At 43.5% G+C, this 14,048-nt stretch overlaps 1 protein-coding gene across 4 annotated transcripts in view; it reads left to right on the top strand.

Annotated features, from left to right (window-relative positions):
- The first annotated feature begins 304 nt into the window (after positions 1-304).
- The window catches only part of PACSIN2 (protein kinase C and casein kinase substrate in neurons 2), a 145,290-nt gene continuing 131,546 nt past the window's right edge, over positions 305-14,048 (top strand). For 2 of the 4 annotated variants that reach the window (XM_051962259.1, XM_051962261.1), the window contains exon 1: positions 305-450. The gene's annotated coding sequence lies outside the window, so the exon portion shown is untranslated. Of the gene's footprint in view, positions 451-582; positions 779-14,048 lie in introns of those variants that run through there. The other 2 variants (XM_051962263.1, XM_051962260.1) reach the window with 2 other exon arrangements.

Genomic DNA, 14,048 nt, shown 5'->3' on the forward strand with positions numbered 1-14,048 from the left:
GCAGAGGCAAAGCTCACTCGGGGCTGCCCCACGTAGTCTGGGTTACGAGCCCTAAAGAAACTGTAACTGACCAATCTTTGCCCCCGCCCCACCTCGGGCTTTGATCGACGGCGAAACCATCCAATGGCAGCTCGGAGAGTTTCCCTCTGGCGCTCTGGGGGCGTGACTTTGACTCCTCCGGCCCTCATTGAGCGGCCTGACCAATGATGGGAGGCAGAGCCGGGAGGGGGCGTTTCCCCGCGCGCGAGCGGCCAATGGGAAGCGGGCAGGCGGGAGGCAGGACCGGCTAGGGCTGGGCTGGGCAGCGGCGGGCGGGGAAGTCAGTTCGTCCGTCAGTCCGTCAGTCCGTCGATCCATCCGTCCGTCCGAGCGTGAGCGGGGCCGGGAGGAGGCGCGGGAGGCCGGGAGCGGGCCGAAGCGGGCTGTCTGTGGCCCCGGGCCGAGGCTGAGGTGAGGCGAGGCGAGGCGGCGGGGCCGGGCCGGGCCGGGGACCGTTGGGGGGAGGGATGAGGGGGAGGGGAACGCGGGCACGAGCGCGGACGGGCACGAGCGCGGGGCCCCTAGCAGCGCGGGGTGGGGTGGGGGAGCGAGATCGAGGCCCAGACTGGCCCAAGGTCACCCGGGCTGGCGGCTGCAAGGGTGAGATTTGAACCCGGCTCCCTCTTCTCCGCCAGCCCGAGCTCCCGGAGGGCCCGCTGCTAATTAATAGCAAGGAGCGCTAATCAGCCGGCATTCCGGTGCTGCGCGTTATCTCGGAGCCGCCTCTCTGCCGCACACGGTACTAGGCACCGAGGGGGGAGGGAAGGTCGGCTCCGAGGGGGCGGGACATCCTGTGTGAGCGTCTGGGGGAGGCCGATTCATTTCACTTAGTTTATTAAATTCCCCGCGTTAGGTTCGGGAGAAGGAAAGCTTCTTTCAGTGCCTACTGTGCGCTCGGCTGCGGTCAAGGGAAGGTTCTTTAAACACCTACGTGTGCAGGGACCCCGAGCTCGGCTCCGAGCCAAAGGTTATTAAGGGTCGGGAGTGGGGGTGGGGAGACAGGAAGAGAGCGTTCATGGAAGGTTCGCTAATAGGGGCCACCTTGGCTGGTTACCCTGAGAAAGTCACCTGACCCCCGCCTAACCCCGCCTCTATGTCAGTTTCCGAGCAGGTGCTGACCAGCCGGGGTGCTGGCCAGGGTCCGCTGGAGGGCCGGGGGCGGGAGTGGTTCCCGGTGGGTTATCTGGAGCTCAGCACCCCCTTGGGCACCTACTGGGACGGAGCGTCGGGGATCATCCGCGTTAGCCCTGAATTTTACTGTGAGGGAAACTGAGGCCCTCGGAGGGAAGCCGGCAAGGACGTCACTTGTTCCGCTACCACTTATTAAGCATCCACAGTTAGTGGAGATCTATGTCTGTGTGTCTGTGTAGCATACATATGTATCCACTTTAATTTCCCATGCATTAAATAGTATGTAATTAACCCCTATAAATATGTTTTTATATTCATGCTCACATTATTTTTGCCTGTAGATCCAATTTGGTGTATTATATATGACTAGATTATTCTATAATAATCTCTATATGGTCTCTCTGGCCCAACACGAGCGTCTATGTGGGTGGGGGGGAAGGAGAACCGGCGATCAGAAGGGCTGCCATTGGAGACCAGCGGGCTGGAGAGATCCGAGGCCTGGGACTGGGGCTTGGGGGGAGGGAGGGATTTGGGCCCGTCCATAGCTTATTCCACACAAGGTAAAGAATGACTAAGGGGACCTTCGTGGGAGTCACTTGATAGGCCCAGAGAGGAAGGGATCTCTGGGGTGGGGGTTGTTCTGGAGGAGTGAGTGAGCTGCCAGATTTGATGGGTGGGAAGCCTCCTGTGTGAGTGGTATTGGTTGGGGGGGAGGGGACTGAGGGAGGAGGGGCAGGAAGCTGGAATCCTTAATGATTTACTCTGGGAGCCAGGCTGGTCCCTTCTGCAGCTGGGCTTCTTTTCAGGTCCCCTGGGGTTTTAACTGTCCCTTGCTTTCCCCTTCCTTGTACCCTTGCTTTCCCTTCTGGGACACAGTCTCCTCTGTATGGGAGGGAGCCGAAGGCCTCCTTTGCCTTCATGGAAGGGGGCTGATGGGGGGGAGAGGGCAGCGCATTTAGGGTAGGAGGATGGATTCAGTGGTTGCCTTTCAAAGCCTTGGAATTTTCCTAAACTGCCTTTGAACGGAAGCCCAGGGTGCCCCCTTGATCCTCTAGATCAGTAGTGTTCCATTTCCTCCCTCCTCCCCCTTTGCTCCATCTGCAGTATGGGGTGTAAACTTGCAGCGATCACCTTATGATCACCTAGAATTTGGGGTGGGGAACGGTTTGGAGCACTCCTCAGTCCAGCCGGAGCTGCCATTGGCGGCCAGCCCACAGAGGCAAAGCAGGTCCCCTAGGAGGGCTGTCTCTTCTGCCGCCGTCATCCCCTTCCCACTTCCCCGGTGGCTCCACAGTGACTCGTTTGTCCTGTTTACCAAGCAGTCCGTGCTCTGGGCTTTCCTGGAGGTGCTGATGAACATCCAGATCAGGCTGTAGCATTTCAGCCAAAACTAGCTGAACATTCACTCCTTTGTCCCCCTCCTCCCCAGCTTGCCCCTTTGCACTCATCCCCTGCACATTGCCAGAATAGCACTGGCTGCCTCCAGATCCCCAGTCTGACTCAGTGGGCTTCTTGTGTCGCTCTAGGCCCCTCCTGCCTCCCCTTCAGAGAATTCTGTACGGTTGCCAGGGCTAAACTCACTTTTCCCCTCTTTCATTATGGGAAAACTTTTCTTCTGTGCAAATATAAACCCAATCCTAAACCTGCAGACTCCTTGGCAGGGTGGTACCAGTCAAGATAGGAGGCCGGTGGATCGAAAAAAGTTTCTTGGGTTGGTGCTTTTTGGGCGCACAATGATCCTGGATCCTTTAGAGACCGAAATCCTCCCTCGGAGTCTTTAGAAACTTTGAAGGGCCATTAAGACGGATGATACTTCTTGCTTGAGAAAGGTGACATAAGCCAGAGAAGTAGATCAGTGAGTGGGTCCCTTTGTAATCTTTCTCCTCTTTTAGAATCGGATGGGGACCAGCTGTAACTGGAGTCTGGCTCTCTTTGTTTCGTGTAGAAGTATCACCAATCTTGGTTCAATTACCTCTGAGCTGAAATGTTTAAGAGGCCGCACCATTTGTTATTTGTTAAGAGATACGAAGACATAATAAGCGATAGAGGGAGAGGGAGATAGGATTAGCTTTCAGGTGGTTAATGAATGTTTCCAGCTGAGTTCCAGAAACCCGGTCAAAGTTACAGATGGCCAGTGGGAGCGCCGCTCCATTTGTTCCCGAGTTGTAGATTTTTTTCTTTTTCTTTTTCCTTAAAAGTCCATCTTTCCTGAATGCTTATTTTGAATCTTTCTCCATGTTAGAGAACAGAATCCAATGCCTCTAATATGTACATGGGCAATTCCAGGGGATCATGGGATATTAACTTTCCTTAATATTTCTTAATCTTGGATAGCTTGCTCAATTGATTATTTAATGTTCATTGTCCTCGCTATCACGTGATTGCTAATCGAGTTTCATCGAGGCCAAACCCAGATGTATATATAGATTCTGATGACTTTGCCCAAGTGAGAGCATGGCCTTGCTTTCCTTCCAAGTAGACTGGTCGGAGAAGGCAGAACAGTAGCAACACCTTAGTGAAGAAATCAGGGTGCCTCCACAGCCAAAATAATCTATGAATGGTTTCTAGCAGTGATCATTCACTTACCTAAAAGGCCGTGGACCCAGGAAACATTAAGATTTGTGAGGTGAAACCCTGGGCCACATAAGGAAGCAGACATTTCAGTTAGGGCTACCAAAAGAATGACTCGTATTTTTTTTTTTTTTTTAGCATGTGGGTGGGTGTTGAGGGGGTGCAGTCTGATAGGACTCTCCCATTTAGATAATTGCCCATGTTTAAACTTTGGTTTAGGAACCATGGTGAAGTGTGCCATTGTGAGCTCTGCACTTTAGCTCAGGAGAAAGTTTACAATAGTAACTAGTTTAAAAAAAAAGTAATAAAATAATTTTTAAAAAAGAAAAGAAAAAACTTTTCATATGAGGTAGTTTAGAAATATTAGAGTATGACTGGGGATTGTAAAGTGAGCTAATTATAATAATTTTTTTTGATAGTTTTGTTTTGACAGATATTTCCAGTTCTCTTTGGAAAGTTAAGTCTATACCTGAAAAAAACAGTTTATTATTACCAGGTGTGAGGAACATGCCCTTTAACTTGGGTTGTTTGGCACGAAGGCTGGCTGCGATCTTCTCATTATGGAGATGATTGTGGGAGCTTTGGGCAGAGTATAGGTTGAGAGAGTAGGGATTGGAGGAGACCGGGCAAGGGGTGGGCAGGGGGTAGTTGTTGGAGTGGAGACAAGGGTGGGGCTATGACCATAGTCCTGTTGGAAGCATACCCAGTTTGGAATCAGAGAGTCTGGGAAGGAGCCAGAAGTGAGCCAGGAGACATCCTTGTCACGGGAGCAGTCAGCAGTGTCAGCCTTGGAGAGGCTGAGGTGGGGACGAAGGCCTTTGGCCTTTGGAAAAGGATGGTTTGTAAAGAAAGAAAATACGCTTCCCTTTCCTTTGCTGAGGTGAGGAGAGGACGCTATGGCTTGGGATGTACTCGCAGATATGGTCTATAGGTTGGTCTTCCAGAATCGTTTCTGGAAGAAATATTCTGTCCAGAATAGCAAGTCTTTTCCAGAAGTGTGGAGGAGTGGGATCAGAAGGGACAGCCCAGATGCTGGATTGGAGGGAAAGCCCAAGAATGATTCTGAGAGCCTGGTGACCAAAGGGCAGAGTCTAGGGAATGTGGGGCCTAGTGGAGACTCAGGGCCTGGCTAGGGAGGCTGGCCTAATGGGAAGAAGCTCAACTTTTCCCATGAGCAGAGGAGGCAGGATGGGAGTTGAGGAAAGGAAATCGGGTGGATGGAAGACCTTCGTTTTCTCAGCAAAGGATCACCTGCCAAAAGAGTACAAGGAATGGATTGTGGTGCTCTGGAGGCCAGAGAGAGAGAGACTATGAAGAGTCCTTTTGAGACTGTGAGAGAAAAAGACTCCCAAGTAGGAGTGAGGGGGCCCAGTGAGATGAAATCCTGTACATTTGTGGTCAGAACAGTTGGTAGGTACCTGGGGATGGCTTCCAGCGTCTGTCTAGCGTCATGAGAGAAGGACTGGGGTTCCAGCCTGGGGTTTGTGACTTGCCATAACAAAGAACTCAGGGCTTTGTGGATTGAGGACTATGTATGGTCCCACTGGTAACTGAGCAATCGAGAGTATGAATGGAGAAAGGACTTGATGTGTTGGGTGATGGATGGGCAGGAGAGCGAGAAGTAGGAGTGGGGAAGAGAGAAGATGATGAAATCCTGGTGGAGGGCGTGATATAGGAGGGGACATCATGAGCAGAAAGGGGAAGTTGAGCTCAGTGAGTAGTCACAGTTGTCTGAGGGATGCATGGTGAGATCCAAGATGGGCTGCTCCTGGAAGTGACGTGGAAGGCATGCAAGATTAAAGATGGGGGGCACTAAGCTGGAGGTCAGGGGGGTTTTAGGACCCCAGGTCCCCCCGATTTTGACAGTAGAGCTAGATGTGGCTGGAGGCTGGACCTCCAATGATTGGAGGGACCCTCAGAGGAGGGCATGGAGAGAAATGGTAATCCAGAGAGGCGGAAGGGTCTGGGGGCCCAGGAGTGCACTCGGTTTTCCCAGAGCCCTGGAAGGGAGAGGGTTGCTCTTTTCAGCAGAAGATATTTGCTCCATAGAACAGCCATTGGAATCTAGCTCCATGTCAGCAGTTTTTAAGAAAGGGTTTTGATACAGGTTCTTCCTTTATTTTCTTCTTCCTCCTTCGATTTACACCTTCCTTGGCATAAAGAAAACCATTTAAGCAAATCCTGCCAGCGTAGGCCCTGTATGTAGGCTCAGGCAATGTACGGCCCACATTTCATAGATGCCGTTTGTAGAACTTGCTCGTATTAATTGACCTATGTATCTTGGTTGCTGTGGGCAAATACTTATCAACCTATTAGGTGAGCTATTGTGATTTTGTTATTTATTAATATTTATTTATTAATAATGAGTAGGGGTACTCAAGAAGATAGGAGGTGATGTAAAGAAGGATGAAAGTGGTTATGGGTATGATGGGGACTGGGTCGAGAGTAGAGGAAAAAGCTTTGTTTGTGAAATACCAATCTTTATATGGTAGTCCTGTATACATTATTTAGATTGGGGGATGGACAGTAGTCATAACAACTTTGACATTGTCCAGAGTATTTGGAGCGATTCCCTTTTTGGAATTGCCTTCCCAGCTTGTATTACGAATATTCTTCTGCATTATCTTAACGGTGAGGGCAGTTAGTCTTGGAAAACATCCAATTTTGGGGCAGCCAAAAACTTTTTGGAGCCAGGATTGGCGAATAAGGTCTTTGGTAGGAGATCAGGCTGGGGAATCTAAGGAAGTCAGTGGGCCGGCCTTGTATTTGTGGCTATTGTGGGCAGTGTCTGAACTGATGGAATAATTATAGAGAGTTGCTTCTGAGGAGAAAGGATAGATGTCATTTGAATCAGCAAGTTCTAATTTGTCCAGAGACTCACAGCTTTTGACGGACGGTCGTGGATTTCTGTGGTTTGTTTTTCTACATAAAACATGAATACGGCAATATCTCCTTTTTGCTCATTAAAAAAAAAAAAAAAAAAAAAAAACTTGGATTGAAACTTGTCATCTTAAACCAAATTTTAAGTTAATTTTTTTTACAAAGATACTTTGTGCTCGTGCTCATAATATGTTTGGTAGGTCTTCTAGGGGTGATTTCCCAGGCTCACTTAGCTAAGCACAAAACAATAACTTTTCCTTATCTGAAGCATTGAATCCATTTCCTTTTTTTTTTTTTTTTTTTTTTAAATCTTTAAGGTAGTAATCTGTGGTAGTTTAGGGCATCCTGGTTGTGGTGGAAACTGCCTTGTATTTGTGTACAGCAAAGCTTCTTAAATTGTGAGTTGTCACTCCATAGGGGATCACACAACTTAATGTGGGGGTCACGAAAAATTTGGCAACAGTAAAAGGTATCAAATATTCTGCCAAGGTTGAATTATTTTCCTCCCAGAGGCAATTGGGGTTAAGGGATTTGCCCAAGGTCACACAGCTAGGAAGTGTTAAGTGTCTGAGATCAGATTTGAACTCAGGTCCTCCTGACTTCAGGGTTGGTGCTCTATCTACTGCACCACCTAGCTGCCCCTAAGATTGAATTCTTTATATAAAAATAAACAAGCACATCCTTCTCATTATTCTAAATTTGCTGTCCTCTTTAATAAATGATAAAAATATATGTATACCAAAGAATTGTTTTAAAATTTTTTCTTTATGATTTATTATCGGTAAGTGTTTGATTTGTATATGTATTTTATATACCTGGGGTCGTGTAAAACTTTCTTGGGCAAAAAAGGATCATGAGTGGAACAAGTTTAAGAAGTTCTGTATGCTGCTTGCATTTTTAGACCTTACTTTTCCTATTTGTAAGATGTGGGAGCTGAATGCAGCGACATTGAATGTCCTCAGTCCCAGTTCTCAATTCTAAGATTTAGTTTCAATTTACAGTGAGAGGCAGTAAAAACTTAATGTCACTTAATTTTGTCCAGTTCTCATTGCCCGCTCGATTACTTGTGGTTGATTAACAGTGTGAATCTCGTGCAAATTTTTCCTTAAAAATCATTTTTTCTACTTTTTCAAATGACAGTTTTTAAAATTAGATGAATTCAGATGAAAGGAGCAAAAAGCCAAACCTCAAACAGATCCCTCCATAGATCTCTATGTTGTCTCCCCCCAGAACAGATCCCCACGTTAGTTGTGTCCGGTGTGTGTCTGTTTTTTAAGGTCATCACTTATGGCAGGAGGTAGATCATGTGATCATCTTCATTCTTTTGAGCTTGTGGCTTATCATTTCATTTGATCTGAACTTTTAGGTTCTTCAAAATTGTTTTTCTCTTTAATGTTATAATTGTATATCATTCTATCACTTTGCTTAGCTTTGGTTTATAAAATTTTTACCAGTTTCCTTTGAAATTGTCCATTTCATCTTTTTTTTTTTTTTTTTAATGGGATAATATCTTATTACATTCATGTGCCATGCTTTGTTGATCCATAGCACTTCCCCTTAGTTTCCAGTTTTGGGGACTATTACAATAATTGCTCTAAATAGTTTTGTCCGTATAGATTCTTTTTTTTTTTTTTTTCTTTCTTTATTTGACCTCTTTGAGGTATATAGTTCTGTTGGGTCAGAGGGCAAACACCATCTGATAAATTGAAAATAATTCAATCTTGGCAGAATATTTGATACCTTTTACTGCTGCCAAATTTTTCATGACCCCCACATTAAGTTGTGTGATCCCCTATGGAGTGACAACTCATAATTTAAGAAGATTTGCATTACACAAATACAAGGCACTTATGTAATCCTCTCTATCATTTGGACCCACTTCCAAATTGCTCTCTACAACGTCTGGACCAATTCACTGTTCTGGCAGCAGCACTGATGTGCCTATTTCATAAAGCTGCTCTTGCATTTGACATTTCCCTCATTTGGTCATCTTTGCCACCCTGGAGGGTATGAGGTAGAACTTCAAAGTTGCTTTAATCTACATTTTATTATTTGTGATTTAGAGCATTTTTTCCATATGATGACTGCTAGTTTGGGTGTCTTCCTTTGCAACTGTCTATCTCCTTGACCATTTATCTATCGGGGAATGTTTCTTAGTCATAATATTTTGGATCATTTTCTTTGATATTGAGAAAATGAGAACTTTATCAGAGACATTTGTTGTTTTTCCCCACTTAACCTATTTTCCTTCAATATGTTAGATTTGTTTGTACAAAAACTTTGAAATTTTACATATTCAAAATTATCCATTTCCTCTTATGTAATCCTCTCTGTCATTTGTTTAGCGGTAAACCCACCATCCCCTGTCCATAAATCCATCTATGTCCATAGATCCTAAAGGATCTTTATTGCTCTTTTAATTTGTTCATAGTCTGTAAATATCGATATGCAGTTTACCTTGGTATATAGTGTGAGGTGCTGGTCTAAACCTAATTTCTGCCAGACTGCCGTCTAGTGTTCCCAGCAGTTTTTGTTAAACACTAAAAGTCCTTTGCACTGTAACCTTTAGATTTATCAAGGAATATGTCATTTGGAGAGGAAACATTTTTTCCAGTTTTCTGAATGTGGAAGTATTAAATAAACCACATTTGCCATTTTGGTCAGCATTTAGAATACCCCCCCTTTTTCCCCCCTATTTTCTTTGTCTTATTTGTTGTAGGTCAGACTTTTGACTTTCAGAGTGCAAAGGACTCTGAAGGACTTGGTCAGTTATTGTGTACTTATTTGTAGTTGCTGCTTGCGACGGGCATTTAAAAAGGTACTTCCTAGAAGCATTTGGGAAAGTTCTGAAATAAACATAAAATGAAAATTCCAGAAATCTTTTTGAATTCCACTGGATCCATTCATAGCTGAAACTCCCAGTTGTTCAAGAACCTCCTCCTTAGGGCCTGCCTTGTGTCCCCGGTTGATAGGAAATGTAGAGCATTGGGTTCTATTTTTTTGTAGGAATGTTTGCCGCCTGAACTTAATGCTAAGACTCAGGAATTTTCATGGTTTGTTTTGTTTTGTTTTTGTTTTTGTTTTTAATTTTAGAGTTAAATACAAAAGGAAAAAAGGTAAAAAGCCAAAACATTGTAATGTATATAGACCATAAGAGAGGATTCAATATAAAACCTTAAATTTCCATGTCAGGAAAATCTATATGATTAATACTACACATTTTTTTCCAAACTGCCCAGCTTTTCTTTGCCTCTTTATTGGTTTTCTTTTGTCCTCAGTTGTGCACTTTTTACTTTATTTCTCCCCCTCCTTCCCTGTCCTGTCCTATTCCACACACCCCCAGAAGGCTGCAATTAAATATGATTTTATACACACACACACACACACACACACACACACACATGCATCTTAAAACATACATATGTATATAGACTGTATATACTGCATGTATACTCATGTATGACTGCACTAGGCTTATTTCTACCTGTCATCTGTTTCTTTGAACATCTTCCTTCATAGGTCCAAGTCTTTCCTTGTTTTAGCTTATCATTTCCTATTTCACAGGAGTGTTCCAACCCAATCCCATCCTGTCTGAGAAATTGTCTGTGAAAGTTTTTCCCTCAATTTTTTGCATTCTTTCTATTCTCAGTTACATAGGTTTTATTTATTTGAAAAACTTTTAATTTAAAAAAATTATCATTTTTATATTTCAATAATGCTGTCTCTTATAATATAGTTTAAGGTTCAATACTACTAAGTCAACTTCTTTTACATCTTTTTTTTTTCTTGGTTTCTGTGAAGTTCCTGATCTTTTACTCTTCCAAATGAAATTTGTAGAGTAATTTTTTCTAACTCTGTAAAATAAATTTTTAGCAATTTAATTGGGATGATGTTGAATAAATATATTAGTTCAGTAAAACTGTCATCTTAAACATTATATTGGCCTTACCTACCCAGTAACAATAAATAATTAATTATTTAGATTTGAGTTTTTTTGTATAAAAAGTGTTTAATGTTTATGCTCATATATAATTTCTGTGATTCTTTTGGCAGGTAAATACTCAGGTATTTTTTGACTGTTTAGGTATTTTAAATGGTCTAAAACAATATCAAATAATATTGCTGACACGTAATATAGTTTGTCTATATTTTACTTTTGATTAAATCTATTAACTTTAATTTTGAGATTATAATTACCAGGCTTGCTTTTTTTTTTTTTTTTTTAAACATATTAAATCCTATTCTGGGCCTTATTTTATTTCTGTGTGTTATGTCATTTTTATGTTTTCTTGGAAGTTGAATTTAAATTTTAAATTTGCTATCCATTTATATTTTATGGGTAAATTCATCCCGTTCACATTCTAAGCTACAATTGTTTATTTTCCTTCTTACTGTTTTTCTCTTTATCTTTCTTGCTCTCTTTATCCTATCTCTCCTTCCTCCTCTAATTTACCAGCTGCCTTGCCCTCTTATTTTTCAGTCTACTCTTCCTCTAAAAGTTCCTCCCCTATCCTCTTCCCCTCCCCTCTCTCCTTATCTTCTTATTTCTTCCTGAATTTTGAAGACTTGTATATCATCTTCTTTAACCCATCCCCAATGAGAATAAGGTTCCTGAACTACCTGCCCTCCCCCACTAGCTTTTTGTGTATCAACATTTCCTTTTATGCCTCATTTGTATGAGATGATTACTTCTTTTTATTTCTTCCTACACAATTTTCTTTTTTTTCTTTTCATTTTGTTTTTTAGAATCACCCCATCATACTTAGCTCAGCCCAATCCTTCTCTCCCCCATTATTTATTTATTTATTTATGCTGGGTAAATTATCCTTGATTATCACCTAGCTCTTTTGCTCCATGGAATATAGAAATCTAAAACCTTCTGTCCCAGATCTTCAGGGCAATTTCCCTTGATATTTCTTGTAATATTATATCAGTGTTTTGTTTTGTTTTTTTGATCATAATTTTCAGGCAGTCTTGACTGTTCTTGTATTATTTCTCTGCAGTCTGTTCTCTAGATCAGGTGGTTTTTTAAAAATAAGATATTTCACTTTCTCTTTTTTTTTTTTTAACTTTTGATTTTGTTTTATGATGTCTTGGTGTTTTATCATCATTAGCTTGTCCAATTATAATTTTCAAGATATTATTTTCTTAAATTTTTGATTCTCTATTTCAAGTTGGTTGACTGTTCGTAATTTTCTTAAATTTCTTGGATTGTTCTTTATCTCCCCCCCCAATTTTCCTTCAGTCTCTCTTATTTGATTTTTAAAGTCTTTTAAGTTCTTTCAAGAGCTCTCTTTATGCTTGTGCTCATTTGATGTTTCTCATTGAAAAAGGAATGGCTTTTTTGAGTTCCCATTATCAAGATTCTTCTATCTTTCTCCAGATCTTCTCTATTTCCATAGTAACTATCTATGATCTGGTCCTTTCTCCATTGCTTTCTCCTATTTATCCATTCAACCACCCACCCATCATTCATCTTTCTATTTATATGCATTTATCTATTCATTTATTTGTGTATTGTTTTTAGCAGCTATTAGTGGAATCAAGTTGAACTTTGAGGTGTGGGGAATGATCCGCCAAGTCTCACGTACCGATCATTTTCTGAGCTCTGGCTCAGGGTCCAACCTCGGGCTCTGAGCCATCATTAGGGCTCCTAGCCACACTGTCCTACAAATGAGCTTGCTCCCTGCAGTCTCTCCGGTGACTGCAGACCACAGCTGTTCTCTCTGCCCTGCAGCTGAAACCAAGGACTGTTCTCCTGCGAGTGCCCACAGCTAACAGGGTTTCCTGTCCCTGCTACTATTCTCACTAGGCACGTGCTGGTCAGCACAGCTGTGCTTGGCTTCCCTCAACCGGGGACGGTCCTTCAGTCTTCTGCTCAGCTATCACACACTGTCTGCAAAATGGAAGTTTTGAAGGCTAAGCTAGCTCTCCACCCGCTGCTCTCAGAGCTTGTTGATTCTGGACAGTGATACCAGAGGTCTTTGCTCTTCTCTCAGGTCAGACCTCCATCCCTGGTCTTTCCTGGGGTCTTCTCAGATTGTTTTAGGACGACAACAGTTTTACCCCATGTTTATTTCTGCTGTGAAGTGACATTCTGGCTTTTTTTTTGGTGGAGGAAATTTGGAGATCTGAAAGCTCTCTGACCTACTCTATAACATCTTCCCAGAATCCTCTCCCATCCTATGGTTTGGCCCAAGCTTTTTCATTTTATCAACGGATTTTTCTAATACATTCCTACTTCCTCAGTTTTTTAATGTGATACCAAGAGTTGGTGGGGCACAGTGGATAGATGCCCTGGATCTGGCATGGGGCACTTGGGAGAACACTAGCCTTCCCGCCCCAGGACCTGAGTTCCAATCCCACCTCTGACGTATACTATCTTTGTGATGTGGGGCAAGTTTCTCAGCCTCCCTGAGCTTCCGTTTTCTCACAATGAGGAAGTTGGTCTACATGGCTTCTGAAGACCTTTCCAGCTGTTGGTCTGGATCCGGACTGTGTTGTATGGTTCTAGGCAAGTCCCTTATTGTTGCATTGCTCCAGGTATCTCTCCTGCCTGTTGAGCAGTTGTTGATTTGGAGAGAGGATTTCTTCATTAGAAGCTCCCTATACAAATGACATACTATGACCTGGACCGAAAAGGGGGGGATTTGAGCTTTAGAACAATTGACTTTCCCCATAATGTTTCTCTAGAATACGCAGACTAGATGTTAACTATATTGTTGATGGTAGATTTACGATTGCCTAGAGAAAAAGAATGGATTAAGTTTGATATTTATAAATTTATGGACCAGCCATTTTCTGTGGAGGATGGGAGAAAACTGACCAGGTAGGTTCAAGTTTTGCTGGTGTGTAATTGTGTGCTAATATATAAGAAGTTATGGGAGATGCGTGGTTGGAAGCTAAAATTGCATTCTGGAGGCAAAAGTGTTTTCTTGATTGGGCTAGGGAGAGGACAACCTCTGAGATAGGAGACTGTGCATTTGTCCAGTTACCAAGCGTAATGATTTTCTGTCTGCTACTGAGCGGGGAGAGAAGCAGATGACCCCATTAAGATGGGTGGGGAAGTGGCCTGGCTTGGATTAGAAGTTGTGCACGAAGGAGAGAGAATGGGACAGATGGGAGAGCTGTGGAGGTTGGCCCTTAGCTGCAGAATGCACAGGATTGCCTCAGTTTGTCCACCTTGGGGTTGGGATGGTAGCAGAGTTATGGGGGGTGGAAAGAAGCCAGGATGGCTCCAATGATTGCCTAAGTTTGCCCCCATTGGGCTGGGCTGGGGTGGTAGCGGGGTTAACCAGCAGCATCTGTGACTAGGACGGCCAGCAATCCACGCTGGATCTCTTTCCATATGGACGCAGTTCCTCCAAGTGTGTAGTTGGCTTGGGCTTCATGCTGTCAGCTCTCACGGGCTGCAGTAACTTCATTTG

The sequence above is a fragment of the Antechinus flavipes genome, chromosome 5 (assembly GCF_016432865.1).
Source record: "Antechinus flavipes isolate AdamAnt ecotype Samford, QLD, Australia chromosome 5, AdamAnt_v2, whole genome shotgun sequence".
NCBI classification, from domain to species: Eukaryota; Metazoa; Chordata; class Mammalia; order Dasyuromorphia; family Dasyuridae; genus Antechinus; species Antechinus flavipes.